At 54.0% G+C, this 27,292-nt stretch overlaps 1 long non-coding RNA gene and 1 other non-coding gene across 3 annotated transcripts; both read left to right on the forward strand.

The window, feature by feature from the left end:
* The first annotated feature begins 184 nt into the window (after positions 1–184).
* On the forward strand, positions 185–25,405 carry LOC113609605 (uncharacterized). Of its 2 annotated transcripts, XR_003428718.1 has the most exons (5): positions 193–231; positions 1,580–1,674; positions 16,130–16,627; positions 22,457–22,772; positions 23,046–25,405. It is a non-coding gene; the product is annotated as an uncharacterized LOC113609605 (long non-coding RNA). The 2 variants fall into 2 exon arrangements; XR_003428717.1 differs by having other exon boundaries at positions 185–1,674.
* On the forward strand, positions 16,913–16,985 carry TRNAG-UCC (transfer RNA glycine (anticodon UCC)). The gene has a single exon. It is a non-coding gene; the product is annotated as a tRNA-Gly (tRNA).
* Positions 25,406–27,292: the final 1,887 nt, after the last annotated feature.

Genomic DNA, 27,292 nt, shown 5'->3' on the forward strand with positions numbered 1-27,292 from the left:
CAATGCAGGGGACACGGGTTCGAGCCCTGGTCTGGGAAGATCCCACATGCCGCGGAGCAACTAGGCCCGTGAGCCACAACTACTGAGCCTGCACGTCTGGAGTTTGTGCTCCGCAACAAGAGAGGCCGCGACAGTGAGAGGCCTGCGCACCACGATGAAGAGTGACCCCCACTCGCCACAACTAGAGAAAGCCCTTGCATGGAAATGAAGACCCAACACAGCCAAAAATAAGTAAATTAATTAATTAATTTTTAAAAAATTATAAGTAGCTTTGTGGGACCCTAGCTGCTAAGTCTCCACTAGTACCTACTTATTGGCTGGAGGTAGTTGTCTTCTGGTTGGAAAAGAAAATAGAATTTTCCCATGTGTTTCTAGTGTTTGAAACAAGAGTTTTGATCTGATTGACAGTCTGTCTACCCTCTCCTGTGTGAGGAGTGGGAACATGTCGCAGCTGTTTTTACTTAGGATTTGCACTTCTGCTGTGGTCCCAGCCACCAGTAGGCACCACCTTGGTGTCCTGTGCCAGGAGCCGGGTCATCCCTTGTGGCCGTTGGGGCCGGACCTGACTTCATGGAGGGCATCGGGTTGTTCCTAACACGCCACCCTCCAGAAGGTGCTGCTAGAATTTCTGCCACATGGTCCTTACGAATCTGTCCTCTGGAGCGAGTTGCTGCCTTTCAGGCTCCCCTGAAAGGGGATCGGGCCGGAGACATTTGTGGGCTCTTCACCCTCAGTCAGTTCTCTCAAGGGAGAAAGAAGACGGGAGATTCTAGAATTATTTCAAAGTTCTACTGGAAAGCCCCAAAGCAGAGTCAGGGCGGCAGCTCTTCTGTGCAGTGACTTCCAGAGAGGAAACAAGTCCCATCTGAAATCCGAGACTCTGCACCTGTTACCCTCTTAGCGGGCTACAGGGAACTGGGCCTAGAGCTTCAGGAACTCAACCAGAACCTTCTGTGACAACCGTTTGAACCTTTGGTCTGTGGTTATGTCCCACACATATGTCGTGTGATTTGCTCCTTATCTTTGCTGGTGCGTTCACAGGTGGTCTTAAGTTTATAGCCTAAACTTAGGGCAGAGAAGAAGCGCTCGTCTGAGGTGCAGAGAGAGCACTTCTTTCGCCAGGTGGCCTCCGATCCCCAGCTCCTGCCAGGTCTTTGCTCTTGAGAGAAAATACTTCCACTGTTCCTTTTCACTGTGCAGAACTGCACGGAGCGGAGAGGTCTTCACAGTGACCTGACAATGCTGGGGGGAAGCACACCCCTTCTGATTGACCTACAGCAAACCAGCAAGGGGTCTCCACTGCCACGTGACCTCTGACCACGACCTTGTGGTGAGGGCAGTGCCCTTGAGCTGCTTCTCTGCTGAGAAAGTTCTTAGGCCCTTCGAGTGGAGGTGCCACCCCTGCCTCCGGTTGTGATGTAGCAACGTGGATTGTGTTGAGTCAACGGCATGGGCCCTGCAGAGTGTCTGCTCCTCTGTCTGGCTACCAGCCAGTCCCTGCCTGTCCTCTTGCCCTTCCCCCCCATGGCAAGTGGACACTCAGTCACGTTCCCTTTCCTTGCCTTTGCCTGATCCACAGAACCCCGTGAAGGACTTGGGACATGGTGTCAAGGACTTCAGCAGAGGAGAACATTCTAAGGAAGGGCAGCATGTGAAAGCATCTCTTCTTTCCACGTGAGAAATGAGATACTGGGGTGGGCTCTATGGGCAGCACATGGCTCTGAGCTATAGGGGTGACACCTGGGCGTACCTCAAAGGCTTTCTCATGGCGATTACATAAAGTTGGCTGCTGTGTTTTAGAGCTGTTGGCACGTTGGCTGCAGGTGGCCTTGGAAGAGGGGACGTCTTTGCACTTAGTGCCAGCCTCGCTGCTGCTGCCTGGCACCGTGAACAGGAAGGCACTGTCCATATCTTTGGGGTTCCGGCACATGTCTGATGAAGGTGCTCCTCGGTGCTGGGGATGTGGGCTGAGTGAATGCCGGATCTTTTTTTTTTTTAATTGGAGTATAGTTGATTTACAGTATTATTAATATATTAATTTTAGGTGTAATCTTTCTGATACAGATTTTTATGTGAAGTCTCCCAACATTAGTGTGTCAAACTGATACACTTTTTCCATTCCCATGTAGAACAGTACATCGCAGCTTGCAGGTCACAGCTGAGGCCTCCAAACATAAGGCTCCATCACCAGCTGTATCTTGTCCTCCCAGGGTTGTCATCTTGGTGGCCTTTGACCTCTGGGAGGCCTGCAGTCCTGGAAGCTTTGCTCAGGGACGTGCAGTGGGTCCCCAGAGCGTGGGCAGCACTACCTGTGGCCCAGGTGGAAGGTGCCAAGTAACACTGGGCTGCCGCCGGATCCCCGGGAAACAGACCCACATTTCATTGAGTCTGAGATGCCGTCCGCTGTGAGATGCACCATTATTTTATGTACTACCAAGAAAAAAAATGCTGCCAATCACAAGGGCAAGACGCTACTGATCGTAAGGAACGTCCCAGTTCCAGAAACATTAAGGCGTAAAAGTGTCCATTTTAGGTTTGGCGAGAAGTAGGGTGTCTTGTCAGTTGTGATAAGGACAGGGGTGGCAGCCACCCAGGCAGTGAAGGACAGAGACCACATCCCATCCCCTGCTAAAAAAATTAACCTGCCCCTTACACTGTGAGGAGAAATCTGAGCTGGAGACCCCATTTTAATTTTTACTAAAGAGAGACTACATGAACCTAGACTGTATTTCAAACAACACAAGGGAATAGAATGGAAGATGAAGTTCCCGCCGCTTCTGACCCATCCTCTCAAGGTGAAGCCCTGGGTATCTGGGTCCCTCTGACATCAAGCACGCATGTGCAAGCCGTGCCCCCCTCCCCCTCTCCTCACCCACTGTATTTTGTTGTTGTTGTTAATGTAACTGGGAATGTGGCCTCCACTTTGCTCTTGCTCCAGACCTTTTTCTCTCTAACAGAACCTCTCAAGGCCCCTGCAGAGCAGCATCTAGGGAACCGCCCTGTAGTTCTGAAACAGCTGCTGAGCACCCAGTACACAGTGTGCCAGCCCCAGTGACCAGGGCTTTACGGGTGACGCTGAGGTCGCCTCTGACGTTTTGCTGCTGCTCACCAGCCTCAGGGCACATGTGCGCCTACATCAGTGGAGCAAAGTCCCAGAAGTGGACTTCTCCATCCAAGGACGTGGGCATTTTTAATTTTGTCATTTTCAAGTTGCCTCCTCCCACCAACAATGCAGGACAGGTTACTTCTCCCTTTCTCTATGCTCATACTTCTTCGCCAGCCCATCTTTGAGCTGAACATGCTATTTCAGTTTCATGTGCATTTTCTTATGTGTGAGGCTGTCTTTTCTTGAGTTGAAAAGTCCTTTTTTCCCTCTCATCTTTGTTACTTTTCCCTCCTGATCTGTAAAGGTGCCTTCCATAAAGGAGTTCTCGCTGCCCAGACGGTCATTTGAAGCATACACAGATGGCTCTGTGTGGCTTGGCAGGGTCAGCTGATGGGTGGCCACCTTCACCGGCCACCGAGGACCCTGTGGTACAGTAGCTCAGATCAGAAACCCTTCCCTGTGGTCAGTTGGGGACGTTTTCAGTCCCTCCTCGAGGCCTGTGCACTCCAGCGTCCCATGGATGAGTAGGGTTGAAGATAGGCACCTGGCCAGCAGAGTGGCTTCCTGACACCACCCAGAGCTGCCTGGGTGACGTTGGTGTGTGTTCTGTGTTCTGATGTGTACTGCCCCCAGCAGGGCTTTGAAAAGTGCAGACCATGTGCCAACTAAGTTGGCCAGTGCACTAAGTTGATACTTGAGAAACCTCTTGCTTCCAAGAGCCAGTTCTCATGTCTACCACCATCTTCCTGGCCCAAGTCCCCGTCACCTCCCAGGGCTCTCAGCTCTGTCCCCATCCCCCACAGGCCACTTCCCACACCTAGGATGTCTTCCCTCTCGGCTCTGTGGGGCTGACTCCCATCACTTGGAATGCAGGTCACGCGTATCCTCCTGAGAGAGGCTGGGCCCCATCTGAAGTAGCCACGCCGTCTCTCTGTCCTCACTGCCTGTGTTTTGTTCCTGGCAATTATTAATATCTAACAAGCTGATTTATTGGGTTAGTTATTCCTCTTTCCCTCACTGGAATGGGCGTCATGCAGGTAGCTGCCTCATCTGGCTTATCCACGGATCTGTCTCCAGTGCCGAGGGCAGTGCCTGGGACGAAGTCGGAATGTGTTCAGTGAGCACGTGAATTATTCTCCAGAGCGGGGCCTCGGCCTTCCTCTCCAGGCCGTCGGCAGTGATGAGGGAAGAGTCCCGGTGGGCCACCATGTACTGAGTGGACTGTGGGCTGGACAAACAGGTGGAATGGCTAAGGAGCGTGGCAGTTTGAAGACACGAGTGAGGGAACGGAAGTGAGATCTTCACGGAATCTCTCTAACTCAGGGGATCTCAGCGCATGACCCGGAGTCAAGTGCGCCAACCCCAGCTCCGCCTACGGGCTGTGTGGCCCTGAGCAGTTTCCTTAGCCTCTCTGTATCCACTTCATAGGATTTTTTTTTTTTTTTGGCCGCGCCCCGCAGCAGGAGGCGTCTTAATTCCCCTCACGAAGGAGTCCCAACCACTGGACCGCCAGGGAACTCCCAGCAGGATTGTTCTAATAATTACATGAGGTCTTACGTGTAGTGAGATTCTCACAGTCCTTGGCACACAGCAAACCCTTTAAGCTACCGTTAAATCACCCCGTTCCACCGAAGTGAAACTCCCCAGGTCTCCCGGCGCCGGGGTTCTCGGTTTGGGCTCAGGTCTGCGCGCCCGCTCTGCGCTAGCAGAGGGCGCTCGCGCGCTGCAGACTAATGCGCCGGCTTGGAGGGGTTGGGCAGGGCTGGAGTGGAAGAGGGAACAGATGTGAGCTCTGGGTATGGAGGCACCACTTCTGAGCTGGCGCTCAGGCGTCTGGGTGTGTGCATTTGGCGCAGGGGGAGCCTGCAAGAGACCCGGGGAGGGGATGCACAACCACCGCCCAACCCCATACCTACCTGGAGGACCCAGTGTACCCGCGTTACCAGCCACAGTTTACCCGGGCTGAGCTACGGTCCAGAAGGCCGTCGCCAATGGCGCCCAGCCTGGGTGTTCATGGTGGGGTCCTGCAGCGATGCCAAGGCGGTCTCTGGCTTCAGGGGTCGCCAACAAATGCTTCAGGGGCCTGATGAGGGCTGCTACAAACTGGGAAACTGAACTTTTTGCCTCAGGAAGGAGGGCTCAGGTTGGCCACATCTTTCAGTTTTTTGAGAGAAAAGCCAGACATCAAGATTTAGTAAAATATCTTGGGCTTCCCTGGTGGCACAGTAGTTGAGAGTCCGCCTACCCATGCAGGGGATGCGGGTTCGTGCCTCGGTCCGGGAGGATCCCACGTGCCGCGGAGCGGCTGGGCCCGTGAGCCATGGCCGCTGGGCCTGCACGTCCGGAGCCTGTGCTCCACAACGGGAGAGGCCACAACAGTGAGAGGCCCGTGTACCGCAAAAAAAAGATTTAGTAAAATATCTCAATTTTTATGGTGTCAATGGATTAAAGGCTTTTTAAATTTTAATCACCAGTTACTACCTCCAAGCTACCTTTTAACTCTCCCTTGGAGAAAGGCATTTTGAGAAAAAACCACGTCCCCTCCTTTCTTCGCCTGCCCACCCTATCCTCCTCCTTCAGGCCTCAGTTTACAGGTCACCTCCTACATCTGGGTTAGGAGCCAAACCTTATCCCCGAGCTTTCCCAGTGGAACTTTCATCCACTGATTTGTTCGTTCATTCATTTATTCAACAAACATTTATTGAACATTTTCTATGTGCTGATCTCTGTACTGGAGTCACAGCAGAGAACAAAACAAACCAAAAGTCCCTGTCTTTTGAGCTAACATTGGAATAGAAGAGACAAAGTGAATTCGCAATGTCATTTCAAAGCAGGAAGCACGTATCTGAAATACCCCAGTAAGAGCACGGGATGGGAAGGCAGCAATGGGCAGGGAGGGCCTTTCTGAGGAGGTAACTCCAAATGTGCGGAGGGGCTTCTGTGCCCAGAACCTGGCAGAGTGGACAGTTCCCGGTGAAGGGAACCGCAAGAGCAAGGGCCCTGGGGTGGGAAGATACATGTCACCCCAGGATGGATCAGTGAACACATGGATGTGCTGTGCCAGGCCCTGTGCCGGGCACTGGGGAGGCAACAGCTGATGAATGAATGAACAGACCCAGGGCTTGCCCAAATCTAGCTGCCTCTGCTCTGGTGTCAGCAGCTTGGTCACAGGCCTCTCCCCATACACTCTGGCCTCATACACAGCCTGGCTGGAAATTTTCCAGTCCCATCTCTGGCTGGAAAGGCCCTTGCACAGCCCCAGGTATCACCCCCCAATCTGGCTTGAGCCCACTTTTTTTGTGGCCTAAACACTGGGCCAGAGTCCACGTGGTTTATCCAGGGGTGTGGGGTGGAGAGGGAAGCTGAGCTGATATCTGACTTCCCTGGGCCGGGGTGGGCAGGATGTTCCAGGAACATCAGGCCTTTCCTCAGAGGAAGGCAGTGATCTGGGGGCTACAGAAGCCCCCACCCCACTTTTGCCCTGGGCTGGGGTCCAGCCCGGATGAAATGAGATCTTTCTTAAAGGGTGGCAAGGTTGGCACATCCAGTCATGAACAGCACACAGAGTGAGGATACATCTGTCTTGTCTGTCTGACTCTTGCTCGTCCAACAAGTATTGTGAGGGCATCCTCTGTGCCAGGCACTGGGGATGCAGAAATGGACAGGACAGAAAATCTCTGCCGTCATTCCAGGCATGGGAGACAGAGAGTAAAGAAATAATGAATAAACAAGATAATTTCACAACTGGATCAGGACAATAAGAACAGTACAGTGATGGAATTCCCTGGGGGTCCAGTGGTTAGGACTCAGCACTTTCACTGCCGGGCCTGGGTTCAATATCTGGTTGGGGAACTAAGATCCCACAAGCCGAGTGGCGTGGCCAAAAGAAAAGAACAGTACAGTGAGCTGATGTGGTAGAGAGGAGAAAGGGTGGGAGCTGCTTTACATGGGTGGTCAGAGATGACCTCTAAGGAATGACATCTGAGCTGAGTGCTCACTGGAGAAAGAATTGGCAGAGGGAGCAGCTGGTGCAAAGGTCCTGAGGCAGGCATGAGATCGGTGGGAGAAAGGAACATCAAGGAGGCCACTGTGGCTGGAGCAGAGTATGTGAGTGTGTCGGCTGTAGGAGTGAGGAGGATGAGATGGAGGCAGACCCCTCAGACCCTCGAGGACAGCTGTGATGGGAAGAATGATAGTGGCCTCCGCATAGGGTGATGTGAGGGTTAAATGAGAGTACAAGAAAGTGTCTAAAACACAATATAGCGATTATTATTACTATTATTATCAATCACCAACATCCTCCCCAGGTTGGGCCTTGGGACCATCCTAAGAAGGGCTGTCCAATCTTTCAGGTTCTATCTGTGTCTTGTAGCATAGCGGTCGCCCCTGTTGGCCCAGTTGCCCCCACCAGGGCCTGGGGGATGGGAATGAACACTGCCTGGAACGAAGTGATGGCTCAGCCAGCTCCAGGAGTCCCTGAGGGGCACTGCAGACTAGAGCAGTGGTCTCCCCTCCCAAGGAGTCATACCCTGCTACCATGCCCCAGCCATTCACAATTGGGGGGCATCTCCCCCAGCTTGGTCTAAATCCTAGTACCCCTGGGTCACCCTGAGCTGATGATTTGACTTTTCTGAGCCTCAGGCAGGGCCACCACCTGCCCAGGCCAGCCCTGCACCCCACCCTCAGCCCCCGCAGTGGCTCCGGCGCCCAAGCCATGGGTTCTTTGGAATGTGATTATTTTTCTTCCCAGATAATTCAGGCCAGAAGACGGGGCTGGCCACTTCCGGCCACACTGTTCTCACTGCCTTCCTGACCTTTCTCACTCCACAAACTTGACACTGTGGTCAGAAGCCTAAAGCCAGACCCAGGAGCCCCCATGCCTCCCCCTCTTGTCTGGGCCCCTGATCATCACCCAGCTCTGGGAATCTGACTGTAAACACCCAGGACCCCCAGCTGCCCCTTTCTCACAAACCCCACCTGAGAACATGCTTACCCAGCCATGGATGTCAGGGAGCATTGCACTCTACAGTTTACAGGGTGATTTCAAACCATAGAGCTCCCTGGAGCTTCCCAGTTAACCCAGGGACACTTCAGCATCCACGCTTCCACATTTATTCATTCAACAAGTATTTAATGAGCACCTACTGTGGGCCCAGTGGATACAGCAGGGAGAAGAACAGGCAGAAACACCTGCCCTCATGAAATTGACATTCTGGGTGTGGTAATGGTGTACGGAGCAGGGAGAAACAATAAACAAGTGAAAATTCAATTATGTAGAATATTGGTTGGTGATCAATTCTATGGAGGAAACTAAAGCAGGGTGGGGAGTGCTGGTGATAGGAGTAGGGCAGGGAAGCCCTGATATTTGAGAAGGTGGTATTTGAATACAGACTTGAAAAAGGTAGGGAATTGAATCATGTGGACAGCGGGGTGCGGGGCAGGAAGAATCTTTCTGGCAGAGGAAACAGCCAGTGCAAAGGCCCTGAGGCAGAAACATGCCTTATTTATTGGAGAAACAGCAGGAGGCCAGTGCGGCTATACAGAGTGAGTGAGGGGGAGGAGGGAGAGGATGAGGTCCAGGAGACAAGGGACAGATCAGGCAGGGCATTGTAAAGATTCACATTTTCCTCTGAGGGAGATGGGAGCTGTGCAGAGGAGAAACAGATGTGACTCAGGTTTTCACGGAGTTCCTCTTGCTGCAGGCCATGGGGCAAGGGTGGAACAGGGGACCAGGGAAGAGATGGAGACAGACCCCAGGTAGGGAGGTAGGGAGGGGAGGATGGGACCACCCTGGGCATTCCCAGGAGAGCAAGTAAGAAGTGGGTGGATGCTGACACTGTGTGCCATTGATTAGAGGATGTGTGTTTTTTTCACATGGTGTCTCCACTGACCCCACCCTTCCCAAAGGCCCTGAGGTGGTGGGAGATGCTGACAATGCTGGGTGACCTTGGGCTGTTTGCTGGCCCCTGAGCCTCAGTCCCCTCAGCCTGACCACAGGCCATGACTCAGAGCCCTGAGTCCCCCCGGAAAAAACCCAGCCCCAGGAGGAATACTTTAACCTCCCTGCCCACTCCCAGCCCAGGACCGGATCCACTAGGCTGACGTCCTGTGACATTTTTACCCAAGGCCAGTGCTTCCTGTGAAACTATAGATATGTGACCCTCAAGCCTGGCAGAGCAGTGACCCTGGGGGGCTCTGAGCAAGGCCCAGGGAGGCAGACACCAGCCAGGCAGGGCTGGATCTGCAAGGGCTGTGTGTGGTGGTCTCCACACCCAACACAGCTCTGTTCAGATTAATCACAAAAGCGGCACCCGTGACTGGACACTTGGTACAGCCAAGCACCTTCCTGGCCCGAGTTCCTGGAGGCCAGCACAGCCCTGGTGCGGGAGGAGGGGGGTCGGCAGGGACCCTGAGGCTCAGAGAGGGATGCCATTGGCCCAAGACACACAGCTGGTAAGTGGATGATGGGGGCTCGAATGGGCGTCTGAGCAACTCAGGATTATCTGCTTCATGGCCGGGCTGCAAGTCAGTTGCAGCTGCTACAGTCCTGACCCCTGGGGGGTCCTAGGGAAGGGCGCAGGGGTCCTTGAATCTGAGGAGCAGTCAAGAATGCCATGTGTGTGTGTGTGTGTGTGTGTGTGTGTGTGTGTGTGTGAATGTAGGAAAAGAAATCCAGAAAGAAACACTCCAGTATTCTAACACCCTTACTCCAACCAGTTCTGGACAAGGGGCTGCCCCCTCCCTGGGACACTTGGCAGTGTCTGGAGACATTTTGGTTGTCACAACTGTAGGGGTGCTACTGGCATCCGATGGGTAGGGACCAGCGGTGCTAACCATCCTACAGGGCACAGAGCACCCCCAGAGCAGCCAGCCAGCCAGCCAGTCCACAATGTCAGCGGTACCAGGGAGGAGAAACTGCTCCAGCCTGTGTGAACAATGGGGGTGGCGGGTGTATTTCTTCCCTTTAGCTTGTCCTATTTTTTAAAGAGAAGTGATTAAGAGTATGAGTATGCAGCCAGGACTGGGGTTTATATCGCATCTCCCCAGCTGTGTACCCCTGGGCAAGTGTCCTTATCTTCCTGATCACTAGCTGTGCTGTGGGAGCACACCCGCCTCCAGCGGCTGTGGGAAGATTCAGTGAGACGATGTCTGTGAAGGGGCTGGCTCAGTAGACCCTCAATTTGGGAGAAGTTAATGTTTGTGTCGTTAGGAAAAAATAATAATAACATGCCCAAGGGCTGGGCCAGCATGTCATATAAAGTCACTCGGGTCGCCCTGACCCAACGCTTTGAGGGAAGGATTGTTTTTTATCCCTTATTTGGCAAATGAAGAAATTGAGGGGGCTTCCCTGGTGGTGCAGTGGTTAAGAATCCGCCTGCCAACACAGGGGACAGAGATTCGATCCCTGGTCCGGGAAGATCCCACATGCCGTGGAGCAACTAAGCCCACGTGCCACAACTACTGAGCCCGCGAACCACAACTACTGAGCCCGTGTGCCACAACTACTGAAGCCTGCGCACCTAGAGCCCGTGCTCCGCAACAAGAGAAGCCACCACAGTGAGAAGCCTGTATACTGCAACAAAGAGTAGCCCCCGCTCGTCGCAACTAGAGAAAGCCCACGCGCAGCAACAAAGACCCAACGCAGCCAAAAATAAATAAATAAATAAATAAAAAGAAATTGAGGTACAGAGAGGTTAGGCAATTTGCCTGATGTCACACAGTAAGGGGCAGAGCAGGGACTGGAACGCTCGCTTCAAGACCCAAGTCCCCACCTGTCAACCACTGGCTCTCTCACTGCCTCTAACATCAACTAAATGGGCTTTTTCAGTTGGGTTTTCCCAATTGTCTTCTCTAAAACTTGGGATGATTAAGTCTTCGTTGGAATTCAGATCACTGCTAAAATGACAGGTGCCCCTTGTATGTGGCCACTACCCTCCTGCCTGGGCCCTAGACACCCTGCTTTCTGGTGGATCCCAAGAGAAGGGCCAAGACCCCTGGGGATTTCACACCCCCCTCCTGTCCTGAGCCAACTTCAAAACCCTCCTTGTTGTGAGCCCTGCTTTGATTTCAGGCATTTTATGGGCATGAAATCCAAGCCTTGGTCCTTCTGAAGATATGGTGTTCCTCGGGGGTGGGGTGGTCTTGTAGGGCCATTGGACAGGCCACGGGGCAGGGCTTGGGCTTTGAAAGGATCTGAGGGAAAGTCTAATCACCCCTTTAGGATCTGAGGCCATGTTCTGGGAGAACAGGACCACAAGCGCACTCCTCTTAGCAAGCACCTGTGGGCCAGGTGCCCTGCCAGCCCGGGGCAGGCTTCATCTCATGCACTCTCCATAGCAGTTTCCATGAAGCCTGTGATGTTCCCCCAAGTACAGATGGGGAAACTGAGGCTCAAGGAAGAGCAGCCGCTCAACCATCACTCAGCACAGAGCCAGGTTCTAGGCTCTTTCCTTTGCATCTCGCCGCCTCCCTCATTCCAGAGGCCACAGTGAGAGGGACTAAGGGCAGACAGGTGGACAAATTCCCTCCCAACGTCCTAGGCTCTGAGCTCTAACGGACGGTGCTGAGAGTTCCTTGGGTGGACAGTCTGTGGAATATCCAGGAAGTGGGGACAAGCGCCGGCTGCAGCGTATCTGAAAGGCATCAGCATCATGGGTGGTGAGGTGCCCAGAACCTCAGCCCCCGGTGTCCAAGCTGGGTGTGGACATGAGTTTCTGGGGATGGGGTGGGGGTGGCACCTGCAGAACCCGATTTCCTTGTCACTTTAGCTGGACGACTTCAACATCACCCACCCCCTCACTGGCTGGACGGCCTCTAGCTCCCTCCACCCCGAAATCCAAGCAGGTACCCCAGTCTGCAAAGCCAGTCATAAGGGATGAGGGCAAACAGCCATCTGGCCACACCCGACTGGCCCTGGACCACCCACCAGAGCCGAGCTGCTCGCGGCTCATTCTTCTGTGCACTTGATCATCCACACGAGGAACCTGTATGTATTTTCTGCAGCTGCCGTAACAAATTGCTGCAAACTTGGTGGCTTGAAACAAGAGAAAGGTATTCTCCCATGGTTCTGGAAAATTCCAAAATCAACGTGTCAGCAGGGCCATGCCCCCTCTGAAGGCTCTAGGAAAGAATCTTCCCCTGCTGTTCCAGCTCACGGGGGCTCCCAGCGTTCCTTGGCCTGCAGACGCAGCCCTCCAGTCTTGGCCTCCATCTTCACGTGGCCTTCTGTGTGTCTGTGTCCTCTTCTCATAAGGACACAAGTTGCTGGCTTAAGGGCCCCCCAGTCCAGTATGATCTCATTTTAAGATCCCGGACTAATGATATCTGCAAAGATCCTGTTTCCAAATATGGTCACATACTGAGCTTCTGGGTAGACGTGAATTTGGGGGGGGACACATTATTCAACTCACTACAAGCACCTACTGTGTGCTCCAGGCCCTGGGGACAGAGTAGTGAACCAGACAGGGCAGGCTCAGCCCTCATGGAGTTCCAGTTCAGAGGTGGGCTGGGGAGAGACAGAAACAGATAATTACAGAAATGATGGTGCAGTAAACTCCACCAGGAAATGTTGGACTCGGGACACGCACGGCCAGAGGTGGAGCCTTCGGCTGGGCTGGGGCCAGACCATCAGCCTCCCCCTAGCCGACTCGCTGCATCCCCCAGGTCTGTGCAGTGGCCTTCCTCCCCACTCCTAGTCCCCTCATACTCGACCTGGGGCCTCAGCTCAGGACTCACCTCCTGGGAGCCTCCTCGACCCCACAGGGGCCCACTCTGGGCGCCCAAGGCCCCCTAAATTTCTGCCCAGCATCAGTAGATGGTAGGGTTGTATTTTTTTAACTTGGGATTCTTCAAGTCTATTTATTTACAAAAAGAATGCTTTCTGTAAACAAATAATAATAATAATTGAAAGCATTGATAGAAAAATGCAGGGACTTTCTCCATAAGTCCACTGTCTGGAAATTATCTGGTAGACGCACTCAGCATAGTCAATGGTACACAGTAGGTGCTCCGTAATGTTTGAATACATGGATGGCCAGTACTAGGCCCTGGAGACAGTGAGGTGATTAAGTGACCGCCCCTGGCCCCCAGGAATTCACTGGGGTACAATCTCTATGCTGCCCAGTCTAGAGTGGGGCATACAGTTGGTGCTCCATGAATGCTGGTGGTGGCTGGGGAGTTGCCTGTGGGGTCTCCTCCATCTTTGCTGCTGTCCCTGGTGAGGGGACCCCTTAGTGCAATCAGGATGAGGTATGGCTGCAGGGATGTGGGAAATTCCAGCCCATGGCCTCAGGGAATTTCCTTCTGGGCCTCCAATCCTCCAGGGGCCAGCTTTCAGCATCCGGGTCTTCTGTCCACAGCCGCTGCCCAGACATCAGGAAGTTGCAAGGTAGGGTCCACTGGTCAATCCATGAGCACTTATTGAGCACCTACTGTGAGCTGGAGGTCATGTTACCTGCTCAGTGGTAAATAAGACCAGCCCTGTCTCTCCCTCATGGAGCTTGTGTTCTAGGTTGGGGGACAGACACAGACAAATCAGTAAGATATCGGGACCCAGTGCCAGGGAGAAAGAAGGCAGAAGGGTTCAGGGAGCGGCAGATATTAAATAAGGAAATCAGGGCAGCCTCCTGGAAGAGGTGACATTCGACAGAGAGTCAGAAGGGGAGGAGGGAAGTTAGATGTCTGGGAAAGAACATTTGGGAAAAGCAGAGGAAAGGCCTGTGGTGTGAGGTTGTCTTCAGGTCCAAGGAAGAGGGAGGAACTGATGTGGCTGGAGCCAAGGGCGGGAGGGAAGGGAGGAGATAGAGCATGTCCCATGGGGCTTTATGGCCGCTGAGAGGATGCTGGCTGTTCTCTGGATGAGGTGGGTGGGAGCCATGGAAGGTAAGAGCACAGAACAGACCTGATTTGGATCTCACACAGGGTCCTCATCCTCAGCCCTATTAATGTTGAGGTCAGATCGTTCTCAGTCGTGGGGCTGTCCAGGCACTGGAGGACGGTTTGGCAGCCCCTCTGGCCTCCACCCTCCAGATGCCAGTAGCATCCCCTCTGCCGGTTGTGACAACCAAAATGTCCCCAGACATGACCACACGTCCCCCAGGGGTGGGAGGCAAATAGCCCTGTTAGCCTGCAAGGAGAGATTATCAGGGAGCGAGGCGGGAAGTGAGGAGACCTGTGAGGAAGGGTCCGCGACAGTCCAGCCTGGGAAGCTGGTGGTGGGTGTTGGGGAGAAGCCATTGGCTCTGGATCTAGTTTGAAGTAGGAGCAGACAGGAGGTGCTGACAGGTTGGATGGCGGTTTTCTGGCTGAGCCACTGGGTCCAGGAAGCCCAGAGGCTGGAACTGTGTGATCTGTGTCGGGTGGGAATGGAGCTGGGTCTGGACGTGTGGGTCCTGGGATTCATTGGGCTGTGGGCCTTGGTGGAGCAGGAATAAAATACCAGAGCTCACTGAGGGGGAGGGTCAATGAGAAAGTCCTGGATTTGGGGAGTTCCCTGGTGGTCCAGTGGTTAGGACTCTGTCCTTCCACTGCAGGGGGCACGGGTTCGATCCCTGGTCAGGGAACTAAGATCCCACGTGCCTTGAGGTGCAGCGGAAAAAAAAAAAATCCGAATATAAAGAAAGTCCTGGGTTTGGCTGCACAGGTGCGGGGAGAACTTGTCACGGCCTCCCCTTAGGAAGCGTGGCATGCTGGGCCGCCCCTTACCCACGTGATCTCATCTGATTCTCACAGCAGCCTTTCAAGGCTGGAGCCCTTGGTAGCCCCAGTTACAGATGAGAACGCAGGGGCCCAGAGAGGCTGATTGACTTGCCTGAGGTTACACAGCAAGTCAGGCATAGGGATGGAGAGGAAGCCAGCCCACCCCGATGCCCAAACCCTGGTCTGCATCCAGCCCCTGGTGGCGGGCTGGGTGGGGGCGGGGGTGGCTGTCAAGGGGAGGGAGGCTTTATTTTCTAACTTTGCGGTTTTCTTTATTTTCTAAAGTTTCTGCAGTGAACATGTTTCTCTTTTGCATTCAAAAGGAAACAAAACCAAGAAAGGGGTGTTTTGACTTGTCTCTTTTTAGGAGACATTCCTTGTGAGGTTGTTCCCCTGCTCACCCCACAGAACAGCCGACTGGCTCTGGGTCTCAGTTTCCTGTCGGCAGCATCGCTGGTGGGCTGACACAAGGAAACAAACTTCAGGGAGGGCAAATTAGCACGACTCTCAGGAGAGTAAATAGGACTCCTCTGAGATTCTGCTAAGAGCTGATCATCTAGAAAATACTTGCCTGAAAAAAAAAAAAAAGGAAATACTTGCCTAAGTCCCCAAAGACATGGATGGGGGTGGGGTCCACCCCAGCATGGTCTGTGGCAGCAAAAACAGGCAACAACCTAAAAGTTCATCAAGGGGAGCCTGGAGAATAAGCTGAGGTGCCTTCTCAGGATGGAATACTATGCAGCTGTGAAAAAGAACAAGGCTGCAGGGAGGTGCCCAGAATATATTGTGAAGAGCCTGGCTCTGTACAATGTATATCTTGATACTATTTGTAAAACAAAAACAACATAGGAAAACAACATAGGAACGGGAAGAGATGTGGAGTTGTTTGTGGATTCTCAGACAATCCCTGGAAAGTACCGGAAGACACTCTTAACAGGGGCAGGGCTAAGGGTCAGAAGCAGGAAGAAGTCTTGGTTTTTTCTTTCTTTCTTTTCCTCCAGTTGTTATTATTTATTAATACAAAAGAGTTCAGGCCAACAAAGAAAACATAAAGACTAACATCCTCACCACACAACCCAAGAAAGACACTATGGAGAGAACTGCACCCTGGTAACCCCTCCCAGTTACTTTCCTCCCGGCTCACAGGAACTGCTGTTCTGAACCTGCAATTTATCCTTCCCACGAGTGTCTTCACTTTGCTAGGCACTTAGCACCCCTTGAATTTTAACTGGGTTTTGTACTTTGTTTTCTGTGTGGGTTACCTTTCCCCTCAGGGATGTAGAAAATTAATTTCAAAGAAGTTTTCTTGCATTGTCACCCCTCCAGATTGCTCCTGGAGCTTCAGTTTCCTGGAACAGAGGGCTGCACCCCTCGTCTGGGCCCCCATAGGCCCCGAGCAGAGCAGAGGAGCTGGCGGTGGAGCAGATCAAGTCCTGGGCACAGCAGCTCTAGCTCGCTCGCTGGGCTTCTGCAGGCCCGGGGCGTGGAGCCAGCAGGCTGGAGCCAGGCAGCCTCCCGGGCCTCCTCACAGCCGCTTTTGATAAAGCCCCTCTGTGCACAGGGTGGGGGGGCCCGGCCGGCTGGAGCCAGCTCACATCTGGAGGCCAGCACAGGCCTGGGGCAGCCGGCGCGGCTGACAGTGGCGCCACCCCGAGCCACACGCCCAGCACTGGGTAAACAGCCCCGCGCCCACCCAGCAGCTCACCTTTCGCCCACAAGGCTGCCTTTCTTCTCGGACCCAGGACGAGGCCACCACGAACGTTCCTCCCGGCACAGGGCAGAACGGGCCGCTGACCTCGAGGCTGGGCCGAAATCTGAATCCAGGTACCAGGCGATGGAGGCGGGCGTGGGGGCCGTGGGAAAGCACCTACTATGTGCGGGGCACTGAGCTCATTTCAGGCTCACTGCTGCCCTGGGAGGGGAAGCAGGTGGCTGAGAGTGTGTGCACTGGAGCTAGAAGACCTGGGTTCAAATCCCACCTCCAGCTGTGTGACCTTGGGCAAGGCACTCAACCTCTCTGAGCCTCTGTTTTGTCCTCTGTAAAATGGAAATTATAATAGTCCCTCCCTCAGCAGGTTATGGGAATATTAAAGAAGTTACCCTGGGAATTCCCTAGTGGTCCAGTGGTTAGGACTCTGCGCTTCCATTGCAGGGGGCCCAGGTTCGATCCCTGGTCAGGGAACTAAGATCCTGCATGCTGCATGGCACGGCCAAAAAATTAAATTAAATTTTATAAAAAGGAAGTTACCCTCAGTCAGTTGCTCAGAAGAGTTCCTGGATTATAAATGCCTGATACTATGACTTCTCAGTCACTCATTCAACAAAGCTGAACTCAGGGTGTTCTGTGCTGGGTACGAGGGTTAAGATGGTGAAAATGGGGGATTCAGCCCTCACTCAAGGAGCTGCATCCCTGCTCAGCTGACGAGGCTACGGCCCAGCCACCCAAGGGACATCCAGGGCCAGCCTGGGCTCCAGGCCAGGGCTCCACACTCCTTTCCCTAGGGATCACAACCCATTACCTGCCTGGGGGCAGCAGGCCGGGGTCCTCACCTCATGTGCCAAGAGGTTGGTGAGTGGGGGCAGGAAGCAGCCACGTTACCTGACTTCAGACCAGGTGAATCCTCTCCAGTCACACCGAGTTCTGCATCTTCCTGGCGGCGAGGCCCTCACTACGTCCTGTTGCCTCCATGACGGGGCAGGAACAACAACACAGGTACCTCCTGACCCTCCGTGCCCTCATCTGCCAGAGGGGCGATAGCACAGGTACCAGTCATGGCGTGGCGCTGGGGAGGCTCTGTGAGTGAGGCCACAGGAAGGGCACAAAGCCTGGCACAAAGGAAGAGGTCTGAGTGGAAGCCAGGGTGGCTTCCTAGAGGAGGCCTTCGTGTTCCCGGGGGGGGGGGGGGGGCGGGGGAGGAGAAGCAGGAATCAAAGGAGGCTCAGGGAGAGAGAAAGACAGAACTGAGCCCCTGCAACGTACACAGCCCGCACTGCCAGGAAGTTCACGAGAGCCAGGTCACTGTTCCAGCAATCGGCAAGGTCTGAGCTCTAGCCATCCTCATTTCACAGATGAAGAAACTGAGGCCCAGAAAGCAAAACTAACTTATTCCCTCAGGGACTAAAAGCCGAGTAGAATTTGAACCCAAGAGGCCATAATGCCTCCCTCCCTCCTGCTCTCCTTCCTCCCTTCCTTCCTTGGGTCTTTACTGCGCCCCCAACTGTGTGCTGGATTCACAGACACAAGCAAACCCAGGGTCAACCCTCAGGAGCCCCTGCCTCACACCTCTGTCAACCACCAACCTGGAACCGTCCCTTGCCCCTTCTGGGCCTCGGTTTCTCTCCTCCGAGCAATGGGTTCAACTGCTACAGCCCCTTCTGGCCCAGCATCCTGACTCAGGGCAGAGGGATGAGCGGCAGCCAGGGCCGGCTGGCGGGGGCCTCCCTACCCCAACCAGGCAGGCTGGGGGTCCTCCACCTGCTGCCACCCCCCAGTCCCCCGTGAACCTGCTCGCCAGGCTGGAGCCAGCCGCCATCTGGAGCGACGGGCTGTTTATGGAGCCAGGCGGCGGCGGCCCTGGCCCTGACCCCGCCAATCTGGAAGCGATTAGCGGCCCAGGCTGGGGAGTATTCGGAGTTCCAGTCAGTGGGTCGGGAGCCCCCCCCAACCCCACACCCTGCACCACCCGGAGCCAAGGCCGCTCTGGGGGTCTCCGAGGAGCCCCCTTTCTTGCAGGGCACTCCAGCTCGGACCTGCTCCAGGGCCTAGAGCTCTGAAAACCAGCAGCGGGGAGGCTGGGCCACACACAGGCCAGGATGCGGGGGTGGATGGAGAGGGTGGGCGGGGGGGAGGGGGGAGAGCTGGGGCCTTCCTGGAGGAAACCTCGCGCAGAATTGCTTTCTGGCATGTTTGGTTTTGAATATATATACAAGTGCACAGAGGAAACACACACACAGCTCAAAGAGCACAGAGGGTGTAAAATGCATAGAGTGAAAAGTCAGTGTCCCTCCCCTCCTCCCCTCAGGTCCCCACTCCCCAACCAGACAAATCGAATGTTTTCAGTGTCTAGGAGCTCAGCGTCTACACACACATCTATCTAGTTATTCTTGCCTGTTTCTGCAACCGGCAGCCCACTTTACGTTCTGTCCTGCCACTTCTCCCTTGGATTAATCCAATATTTCTACCACTACTGCTGCTAATAATCATAATGTTAATATGATTGCTGATCAATAATGGCAGCAGGGCTTCCATGGTGGCGCAGTGGTTAAGAATCCGGCTGCCAGTGCAGGGGACATGGGTTCGAGCCCTGGTCCAAGAAGATCCCACATGCCGCGGAGCAACTAAGCCTGTGCGCCACAACTACTGAGCCTGCGCTCTAGAGCCCGCGAGCCACAACTACTGAAACCCGTGCGCCTGGAGCCCGTGCTCTGCAACAAGAGAAGCCACCGCAATGCGAAGCCCACGCATGGCAACGAAGAGTAGCCCCTGCTCGCCGCAACTAGAGAAAGCCTACATGCAGCAACGAAGACCCAACACAGCCAAAAAATAAAGAAAGAAAAATTAAAGAAAAAAAAATAATGGCAGCAAAGGTTTCTAGAGGACTTATTATGTGCTGCGCACAGTTCCAGGTGCTTTACAGGGATTAATGAATGAATCGTAAGAGTGAAGTGCTCCTGTTGGGAAGTTCTATCACTCTCGTCATCCCCATTTTGTAGATGGGGAAACTGAGGCACAGCACGGCCAGGAACCTCCCCAGTGACAGACACACAGCAGTGACTGGCAGAGCTGGGATTCAGGCCCAGGCAGTCGGGCTCCCAGGTCTGTGCTCCGAAACTCTTCACCATCCAGCCTCTCCCGAGGCTCCAAATAGTTCGCCGTCTGGAGGATCAGGCGGTTTTGACGAGGCCTTGGGTGATGCACCATGGGGTTGTTTCCATCTTGGGCTGGTGGTAAATGTGCCGTGAACACCCTCGTGTGAGGTCGTGCCACATGGAACCGGGGGGAGGTCCATTCTCAGAAGGACCTGGCTAGTCACAGGGGTGAGCGGTGCAAGGGCAGAGGGCCACTGCCCAACTGTCTTCTGTGGTGGACGGAGGTGATGCCGACGCCTGATCCAGGTCCCTGGAAGAAGGGAGGAAGCCTCAGCTGCCACATCCTGGGCCTGTTTCCAGGGAAACCCAGGCCCCGCCTGGCACATCCAGGGTTCCTTGGTCTGCATGAAGCCTGCCCTCCTGTTCTCCTCTGATGGGTGGACAGGACTCCAGGCTCCCTTCCAGTCTTCCCACCTCCAGCCTCACCCCTCCGATCCCAGCTCCATGCTGCAGCTGGAGCAAACCTTGCAAAACCTAAATCGAGTCAGGCCTCTTCCAGCTCAACTCCCATCACCCTCCCTTTCCCTCCCCTCCATCCAGGCCAAGCCACAAGTAGGTCCCCAAAGTGCCATGCCCACTCACCCACAGGCTTTCGCACAGGCCGGTCCCTGCCCCTGGAACGCCCTCCTCACCCTTCATCTGGCTAACTTTCTCCTCAGCCTTCTGCTCTGAGCTCACAGCCTGCCCCAAACCCCCAGACTGAGGTAGGCAGGGCCTCCCCTGATCCCTGCTGCCCGGGCCCCTGTGAATCTTAGCTTGAATCACACTGTTGTCTGACGGCTGTCTCTCCTGACGAAATATCAGCTCCAGGAAGACAGAGATTTTTACATGTTTTATTCGTTTCGGGATCCCCAGAGCCTAGAGCAGAGACTGGAGCACAGTAGGTGCTCAACCAATTTGTTGGAAGTGTGAAGGTATGAATGAATGAATGAGTCAGTGGGGAGCAATCTGTCAGCAGAATGCCTGTCCTGAAGTGAGTGGGGTCCAGGCCTATCCCTGAGGGGAGGGGGAGGGGAGTACAGCTGGGAGAGGAGGAAATAAAGAAGGGTTTATAAAGCACCTACACTACTCAGGCACTGTCTCGTTCCTTGGGCCTGCAAGACCCATCATACAGATGAGGAGACAGCCCCCTTCATTCGCTCCACAAACCCATCCTTCAGTCTCCAGACCCTGGGCTGTCACCCTCTGCAGGGTGACAGCAGAGAACAAGCCAGGCACAGGCTCTGGTTTCTTAAAGCTGGTGGGAAAGGCAAACCCAACAGGAAGTGGGACAGAATGAACCAGAATTAGTGCCTGGGCACCTGAGCAACACCACTCCAGAGCCAGCCGCTGATGTGAACCCTGGCACCACCCGAAGTGACCTTGACACAAGTGACGGCCCTCTGTCCCCTCTTCTGGGTGTTCAATGACAATAATGATCATAGCCAGCACTTACGTGGCGCTTACTGTGTGCCAGGCCCTCATCTGAGCACTTTACGCAGATGGCTTGTTTATTCTCACCAATCCTCCGAGGGAGGGACTGTTAGCATTGCCATCTTACATGTGAGGAAACCAAGGCCCAGAGAGGTTAAGTGACTTGCCCAGGGACACACAGAGGTAGGCCCAGGAAGGTAACGTTGTGAAGTCACACACAGGGTCACAGATGTCAAATTCAGGATGAAGCCACCTTTGGAGGGAGGGTGGGGTCTCCCACGGTCTCTGCATGTTTCATTTCTCTCTTGGAGGTGGGAATGTGGCTGCTTATGCATCATTTCTGGACTTTTTTTTGCAAGCAATCCGCAACAGCACATAGCCACCAGCCACATTACGTAGAGTGACTAACAGTGGACACAGGGCTGACCTTTGACCCAGCTCTGTCTGACTCGGGGCTGAAACCAGCCTGGGTGAGGGGGCCCCTCCCAGCCCCCTTCAGCCTCTGGGCCCTCCAGGCTCTCAGTGACGCAGCTGTGGTGGCGTTTGGCAACCCGAGCTGCCCGCAGTTACGACAGCCCCAGCATCTGCCAGCAGGGGCGGGGTGGGGGGAGCCCCAAGCCTACCCCTGCCTCTGCCAGTTCGGTTGACCCCTCCTCCCAGCAGCCCCTCTCCTGGCTCCACCTTTCCTCAGAGTCTTCACCAGCTGATATCACAATTGCTGACAGTGACCAGAAAGTCAGCGAGCGCCTTGAGGGCAGGACACCTCTCTGTGCTGTCACCACTCTCTCCCCAGAACCAGCGTACAGCTGGCACTCAATAAGTACTTGCTGAACAAACAAATGCAAAACTGGATAAATGAATTGCAACCCCTCCCTCCCTTTCTTCTTTCCTTCCTTCCTGCCTTCTTTCCACAGATAGTTATTGAGCACCTACTATGTGCCAGGCTCTGTACTAGGCACTGGGAGACACAATGGTGAATGGAACAGGCAGAGAACTCTGTCCTTGAGGAGCTCATGTTCTAAAGAGGATGCTGGGACTTCCCTGGCGGTCCAGTGGTTAAGACTCCGCACTTCCAAGGCAGGGGGTGCGGGTTCGATCCCTGGTTGGGGAACTAAAATCCCACATGCTGCGCAGTGTGGCCAAAAAAAAGAAAACAATTTTAAAAATATAGAGAGGATGCTAGTCACCAACGCAGTCATCCTGCAAACAAAGTGCAGAACTGCAGCTGGAGAAGGCGCAGGGGGATGAGGCTCTGGGTGCCATGGGCACCTGTAGCAAGTGGCTGGACCTCTGGGGGGGTGGGAGTGTCTCCTGGTGGAGGTGTGACCCTGCAGTGGTTCATTGGGCAACACAAAGTTTGCATCTCCTCAGGAGGCTCAGCGAGGACAGCCGCGGGAGTGAGTGGGACACACGTTATACAAGAGGAAACCCTGGGGCGCTGACCCTGCCCTCCCATCCCGGAAGGGTCTCTGAGGAAGTGACGCCCTGAACACAGAGCCGGATCCGTGGCGACCGCGAAGAATCTTCCCTTCCCGGCAGAGGCACCAGCCATGCAAAGGCAGGAAGGCTGCCACACCACACCCCTAGGAAGCTGGAGGCTTTGCACGGGATGCCCCGCTCTGGCCTGGCTTTCTCCTTTTGTGGAAAGGGAACAGTCGCCCGCCCACCCCCACAAGCGGGGATGCTGGTAGGTTCTCTGGGAGCCCTTTATGCGCTGGGCAAGGCACTTGATCTAAATCCTACAGGGTGAGTTGTTTTCTCCCAGTCTTCCCCGCTAAGCTGTGAGCCCTGTGGGAGAGGGCCCAGCACAGCCTGCACACAGTAGGTGCTCAGGGTGCGTCTGTGGATTAAATGAGCCAGTGAGTCTCAGATTCCTCATCTGCGCGATGGGGTAATGCTGGTGTGGCCAGGGGGAAGGAATGAACTTCACATTACAGCTTGTATTGTTTCCTCTCCCCAGTTCCTGGTGGTGGGTCAGGCCTCCGTGGACCCCCTCAAGTCCTGGAAGATGATCGTGTCTGCGGGCTTGGGGAGACGGAGAAGAGAGTGTAGACTGAACAGCTCTCCAACTCCAGACTTTGAGGCAGGATCCTGAGGTACTTAGAAGGAAATGACAAGCAGCCTCATTTACAATGGAAGGAAACTGAGGTACAACAACAAAATAATAAAATCTAATGCTTACTGAGCTCTTACTCCAAGCCAGGCACAGTGCTAAGCCCTTTGACCCAAGTTCTTTCATTTAATCCCCCCAACGATCATCACTGTCGGAAGCTAATACCGTGACCCCTATTTTACAAGTGTGGGAATGAAGACTCGGGAGGTAAGTCAAGACCATGCCTCCTGTTAATGGGGGATCTGGGATGAGCATGCAGATCTGGCTTCAGAACCCAGAATCATAAACCCGGCACTTCCTGAGGGGAGGTGGGGGTAGGAGGGAAGGGATGGGGGCCACCTGGGAGAGACAGACGATAAGCCCTTGTCTGAGGGCTAAGGGCAGTGGAATAAATAATTGCAAGAGTGAGGGACCCAGGGTCAGTTCCATGTTCTTCCTACCCTGGATGGCCCAGGGCAGTTTGGAGAACCCCGATTCTAGCCCACCCCAGCAACCTAGAATTTACTCTGCTTTGTTCATTCATTTATTCCTTCATTCAATCATTCAGTCAACAGAAAACAAAATACAGGATGACACAGATCAAATATATCCCTGTAAACAATAAATGTAAATGGGTTGAATGGTCTATTAGAAAACAAAGACTCATATTAGATCAAAAATCAAAATCTATTCACTTATTCATGGGCCAAATATTTATTAAATGCCTAAAAGATTCAAGGTCCTGTTTTAGAATCTAATGATAGAATGTAAAAATAAAATTTCTGTTAAAGAAGGAAAAACACTGGGGAAAGGAGATCCAGGGAGAGAGATCTGAAGGTGCAAAAACTGTGAGGCTGCAATGAGTTGGAGGATGGAGTAGCCGAAAAGGGGCCGGTGTGGTTGGAGAAGAGCACTAGTGAGCAAGCGTAGGGGGGTGAGGCAGGCAAGGCCTGCCAGGTCAGGTCCGGAGAGCAGAGGCAGCACCAAGGGGGGCCGAGATGCAGAGGAGCCGGGTCCTGCTTACCTAGAGCTGTGGGGCAGCGACCGCTCCTCACTCTCCCAGCAACCCCAGCTGGGACTCTTGACCCTTCCCCAACTGAATGCAGCCAAGATGACCTCGCCCAGCCTCCTCCCAGGGAAGAAGACTTACCATGAATTGAAGGCCTACTGGGTGCAAGGCTCTGCCATGGGTGGTTTACATGCTTAATTAGCTCATTAAGTCCTGCCATCAGGTTAGTTTTCTCCCATTCTGCAGAAGAAAAAAACTAAGCCTCAGAGAGGTAGAGTGACCTGCCTGAAGCCACACAGCCAGACAATGGCAGGCCTGAAGTTTGAACTTGGGGTATCCAACCCTATGGTGTTTCTTCCTGGCACTGCATAGCTGCCTCCCAGGAAATGGCAGTGGAGAGGTCTCAGCTGGCTGTGTCCTCACGTGGGTCCCCTGACCTCTACGACTTCAATTCTCCATCTGGGAACCCGCATGCCAGGTCAGTGTCGAGACCTAGATGACTCCCTCCCTCTGGGATGTGGAGTTCCAACGTGCTGAGCTGGCGCTTCTGATTCCACCCCCACAATGACTCCATTTGACAGAGGAGGAAACTGAGGCTCAGAGGGGGAAGTGATTCTGCAGGGTCACAGCCTTGGGACTCCCGAGGGCCTGGGACTTTTGTGAGTCTGTTCATTGGATGCTAAGAATGAGGACCCCCCCAAGGATGCAGAGACTTTGGGATGGGGTGGAGGGACAGGAACAAGGATACACAGGCAATAAGGGAGAGCAGGCCTGGAACCCAGGACACCAGCTCCCAGCCTCTGCCCCTCACTGCATCCTGGGGAAGGCGGGGGCCTGGCCCCTGGGTCCGGATTATTTCCTGAGAACGGGGAGGGGCCACGGGAAGTCTCCCCGCATCATCCCACTCAGGTCCTGCCCAAACAGGAAATGCCAGGCAGTCCCCCCACCCACACCCCAGGGCCGTGGGAAAGCTTTGCCTGGGATCCAGTGCTTCCAGCTCTGGCCCAGCCTCACTGGGGATCTAGACCCTAACAGGGCCTGCGTGACCTTGGACAAGGTCCTTCCCCTCTCAGGGCCTCAGTCTCCCGCTCTGTAGTCACAGAACTCTGCCACCTCCCGGCTGTATGACCTCAGGCAGGTGTCTGTGCCCTTCTGAAGCCCAGCTCCCTCTTCTGTAAAGTAGGGGACGGTACACACAGAGTGTGCTCCACCCACGGAGCCATTATCACCCCAGGCAAGGGTGTGACAGGGGAGGCCTTTGGAAAGATCCCTATGGCCCTCTGGGAAAGACGAGGAGCTTCCCTGGACTCAGGACCACACCAGGTACCTCTCTGCACCTCACTTTCCCAATGTGTAGAAGAGGCAGAGCCAGGGCACGGGCTGAATCACAGGGATTGGATGCCAGGAAGGGGGGGCAGGGGGGAGGGGGCGGTTTCAGGCCACAGGGGAAGGTGGAATGAGACAGATTCAGAAGAGGTGTAGATGCCGGCTTTGGGAAGCCTGGAGAATGCGGCCTCCTGATTATTTATTGCTCTTTCCCAGTGAGAAAAGGTAGCCAGAATAGTGGAGGATGGATGCGGGATAGGGCTGGACCCCGCTTCTTGGGGACTTGCAGGGCTCTAATAGGCGGCAGGGGTGAAGGCGGCTTTGTTGCGCCTCCTGGTCCTCCCAGGCAGGAAGCAGGCGCTCTGAGCTGCCAGGCCTTGGATGGGTAGTTCCCAGAGCCTCCTTCTCAGCAAACCATGACCCCATGGAGTCAGTTGAGGCTGGCAGCTCAGAGAGGCACAGCAACTTACCCTAGGTCACACAGTAGAGTTGCCACCACTTCTTCAGACCCTCCCTAGACAAAGCAGGAGTCCCAACTATGAACAGGAATGAAGACCCCTGCCAGTTCCATGCTGGGGGGCAGCTTGAGCCCCAGACCCTGAAGAGACTTAGGGAAACTAAGGCACCAGAGAGGTCCTCTGGCTCTGAGGCACCAGATGTGCAGTGGGCTTCTGTATTTGGGCCTCTCCACCTTCCAGTGCCAGGTATGTCCTGGGGCAGAAGAACCTGGGAAACGGGCTCAAGCTCTCTCATACCATCTTACAACCAGTGCCAAATTACAGCACTTCTCAGAAACTGGCTTCTTTGTTGTAAAGTACAGTAGAAGGTGTGGTAAAGATGAGAGATACCAGATATGAAGCGTGCCCAGAGCATAGCTTAGTAAACTGGGGCTATGGTAGCTATTATTGTTAGAGATCTGTTACTTAATCCCCCTGAGCCTCAGTTTCCTCATCTGTAAAATGGGTTTAATAGTCCCTACTACAGAGTCCCACTGAGGATTCCAAGAGTTATCCCATGTAAAGCACTTACCGTGTGTCTGGCTCTTTTCTTCCACTTCTATTCCAACATCCCAGTGCCTGACACATAGTAGGAGCCCAATATGTCTTAGCTGTATTATTATTATTTACTGTTATTATTATTATCGCCCTGACTCCAGCTGTCTGAGATCTTGGGCAACTCACCAACTTCCTGCCTTGCTCAACTTCACTTTCCTCCTTCATAAAATCAAAATACAATAGTGCCTGCCTCCCAGAGCTGGACAAGGATGCATTCCTGCATTCCACAAACACTTATTAACCGTTTTTTTAGGAACTGGGGATATAGCTGGGAACAAAACAGAAAAAAAAAAAAAAAACCTAAAAAAACCTGTCTTCATGTAGCTGCCATGCTCACGGGGCAGACAGACAACATAAATTGGTATTTTATATAGTGTGTTAGAAGCTGATAAGGGCAGGGAAATGCAGTCTGAACACGGACTTTAGTAGTTTTACGTGGTGAGGCTGGATGACGACGGGGAGGGGTGGAGAGGGTGAGGGGAGGCCACGCTGGGCCTGTGGGCTGCGGGGGGGCTTTCTGTGTGGGGTGGGAGCCCTGGAATGTTCTGAGCAGGGGAAGGATGTGGTCTGACCCAGGTTCCCCAGCAGAAAGTGTACTATAGGTGGATAAGGAGGGGTATGCAGGGGAATGAAGGGGGGTGCCAGGAGATGGCGGGATGCAGGGGGATGAGGGGGGAATGCAGGGGGAAGGAGGGATGCAGGGGGATGAAGAGGGATGCAGGGGG

The sequence above is a fragment of the Aethalodelphis obliquidens genome, unplaced genomic scaffold, assembly GCF_003676395.1.
Source record: "Aethalodelphis obliquidens isolate GAN/ISIS:26980383/991018 unplaced genomic scaffold, ASM367639v1 scaffold57, whole genome shotgun sequence".
Classification (NCBI taxonomy): Eukaryota; Metazoa; Chordata; class Mammalia; order Artiodactyla; family Delphinidae; genus Aethalodelphis; species Aethalodelphis obliquidens.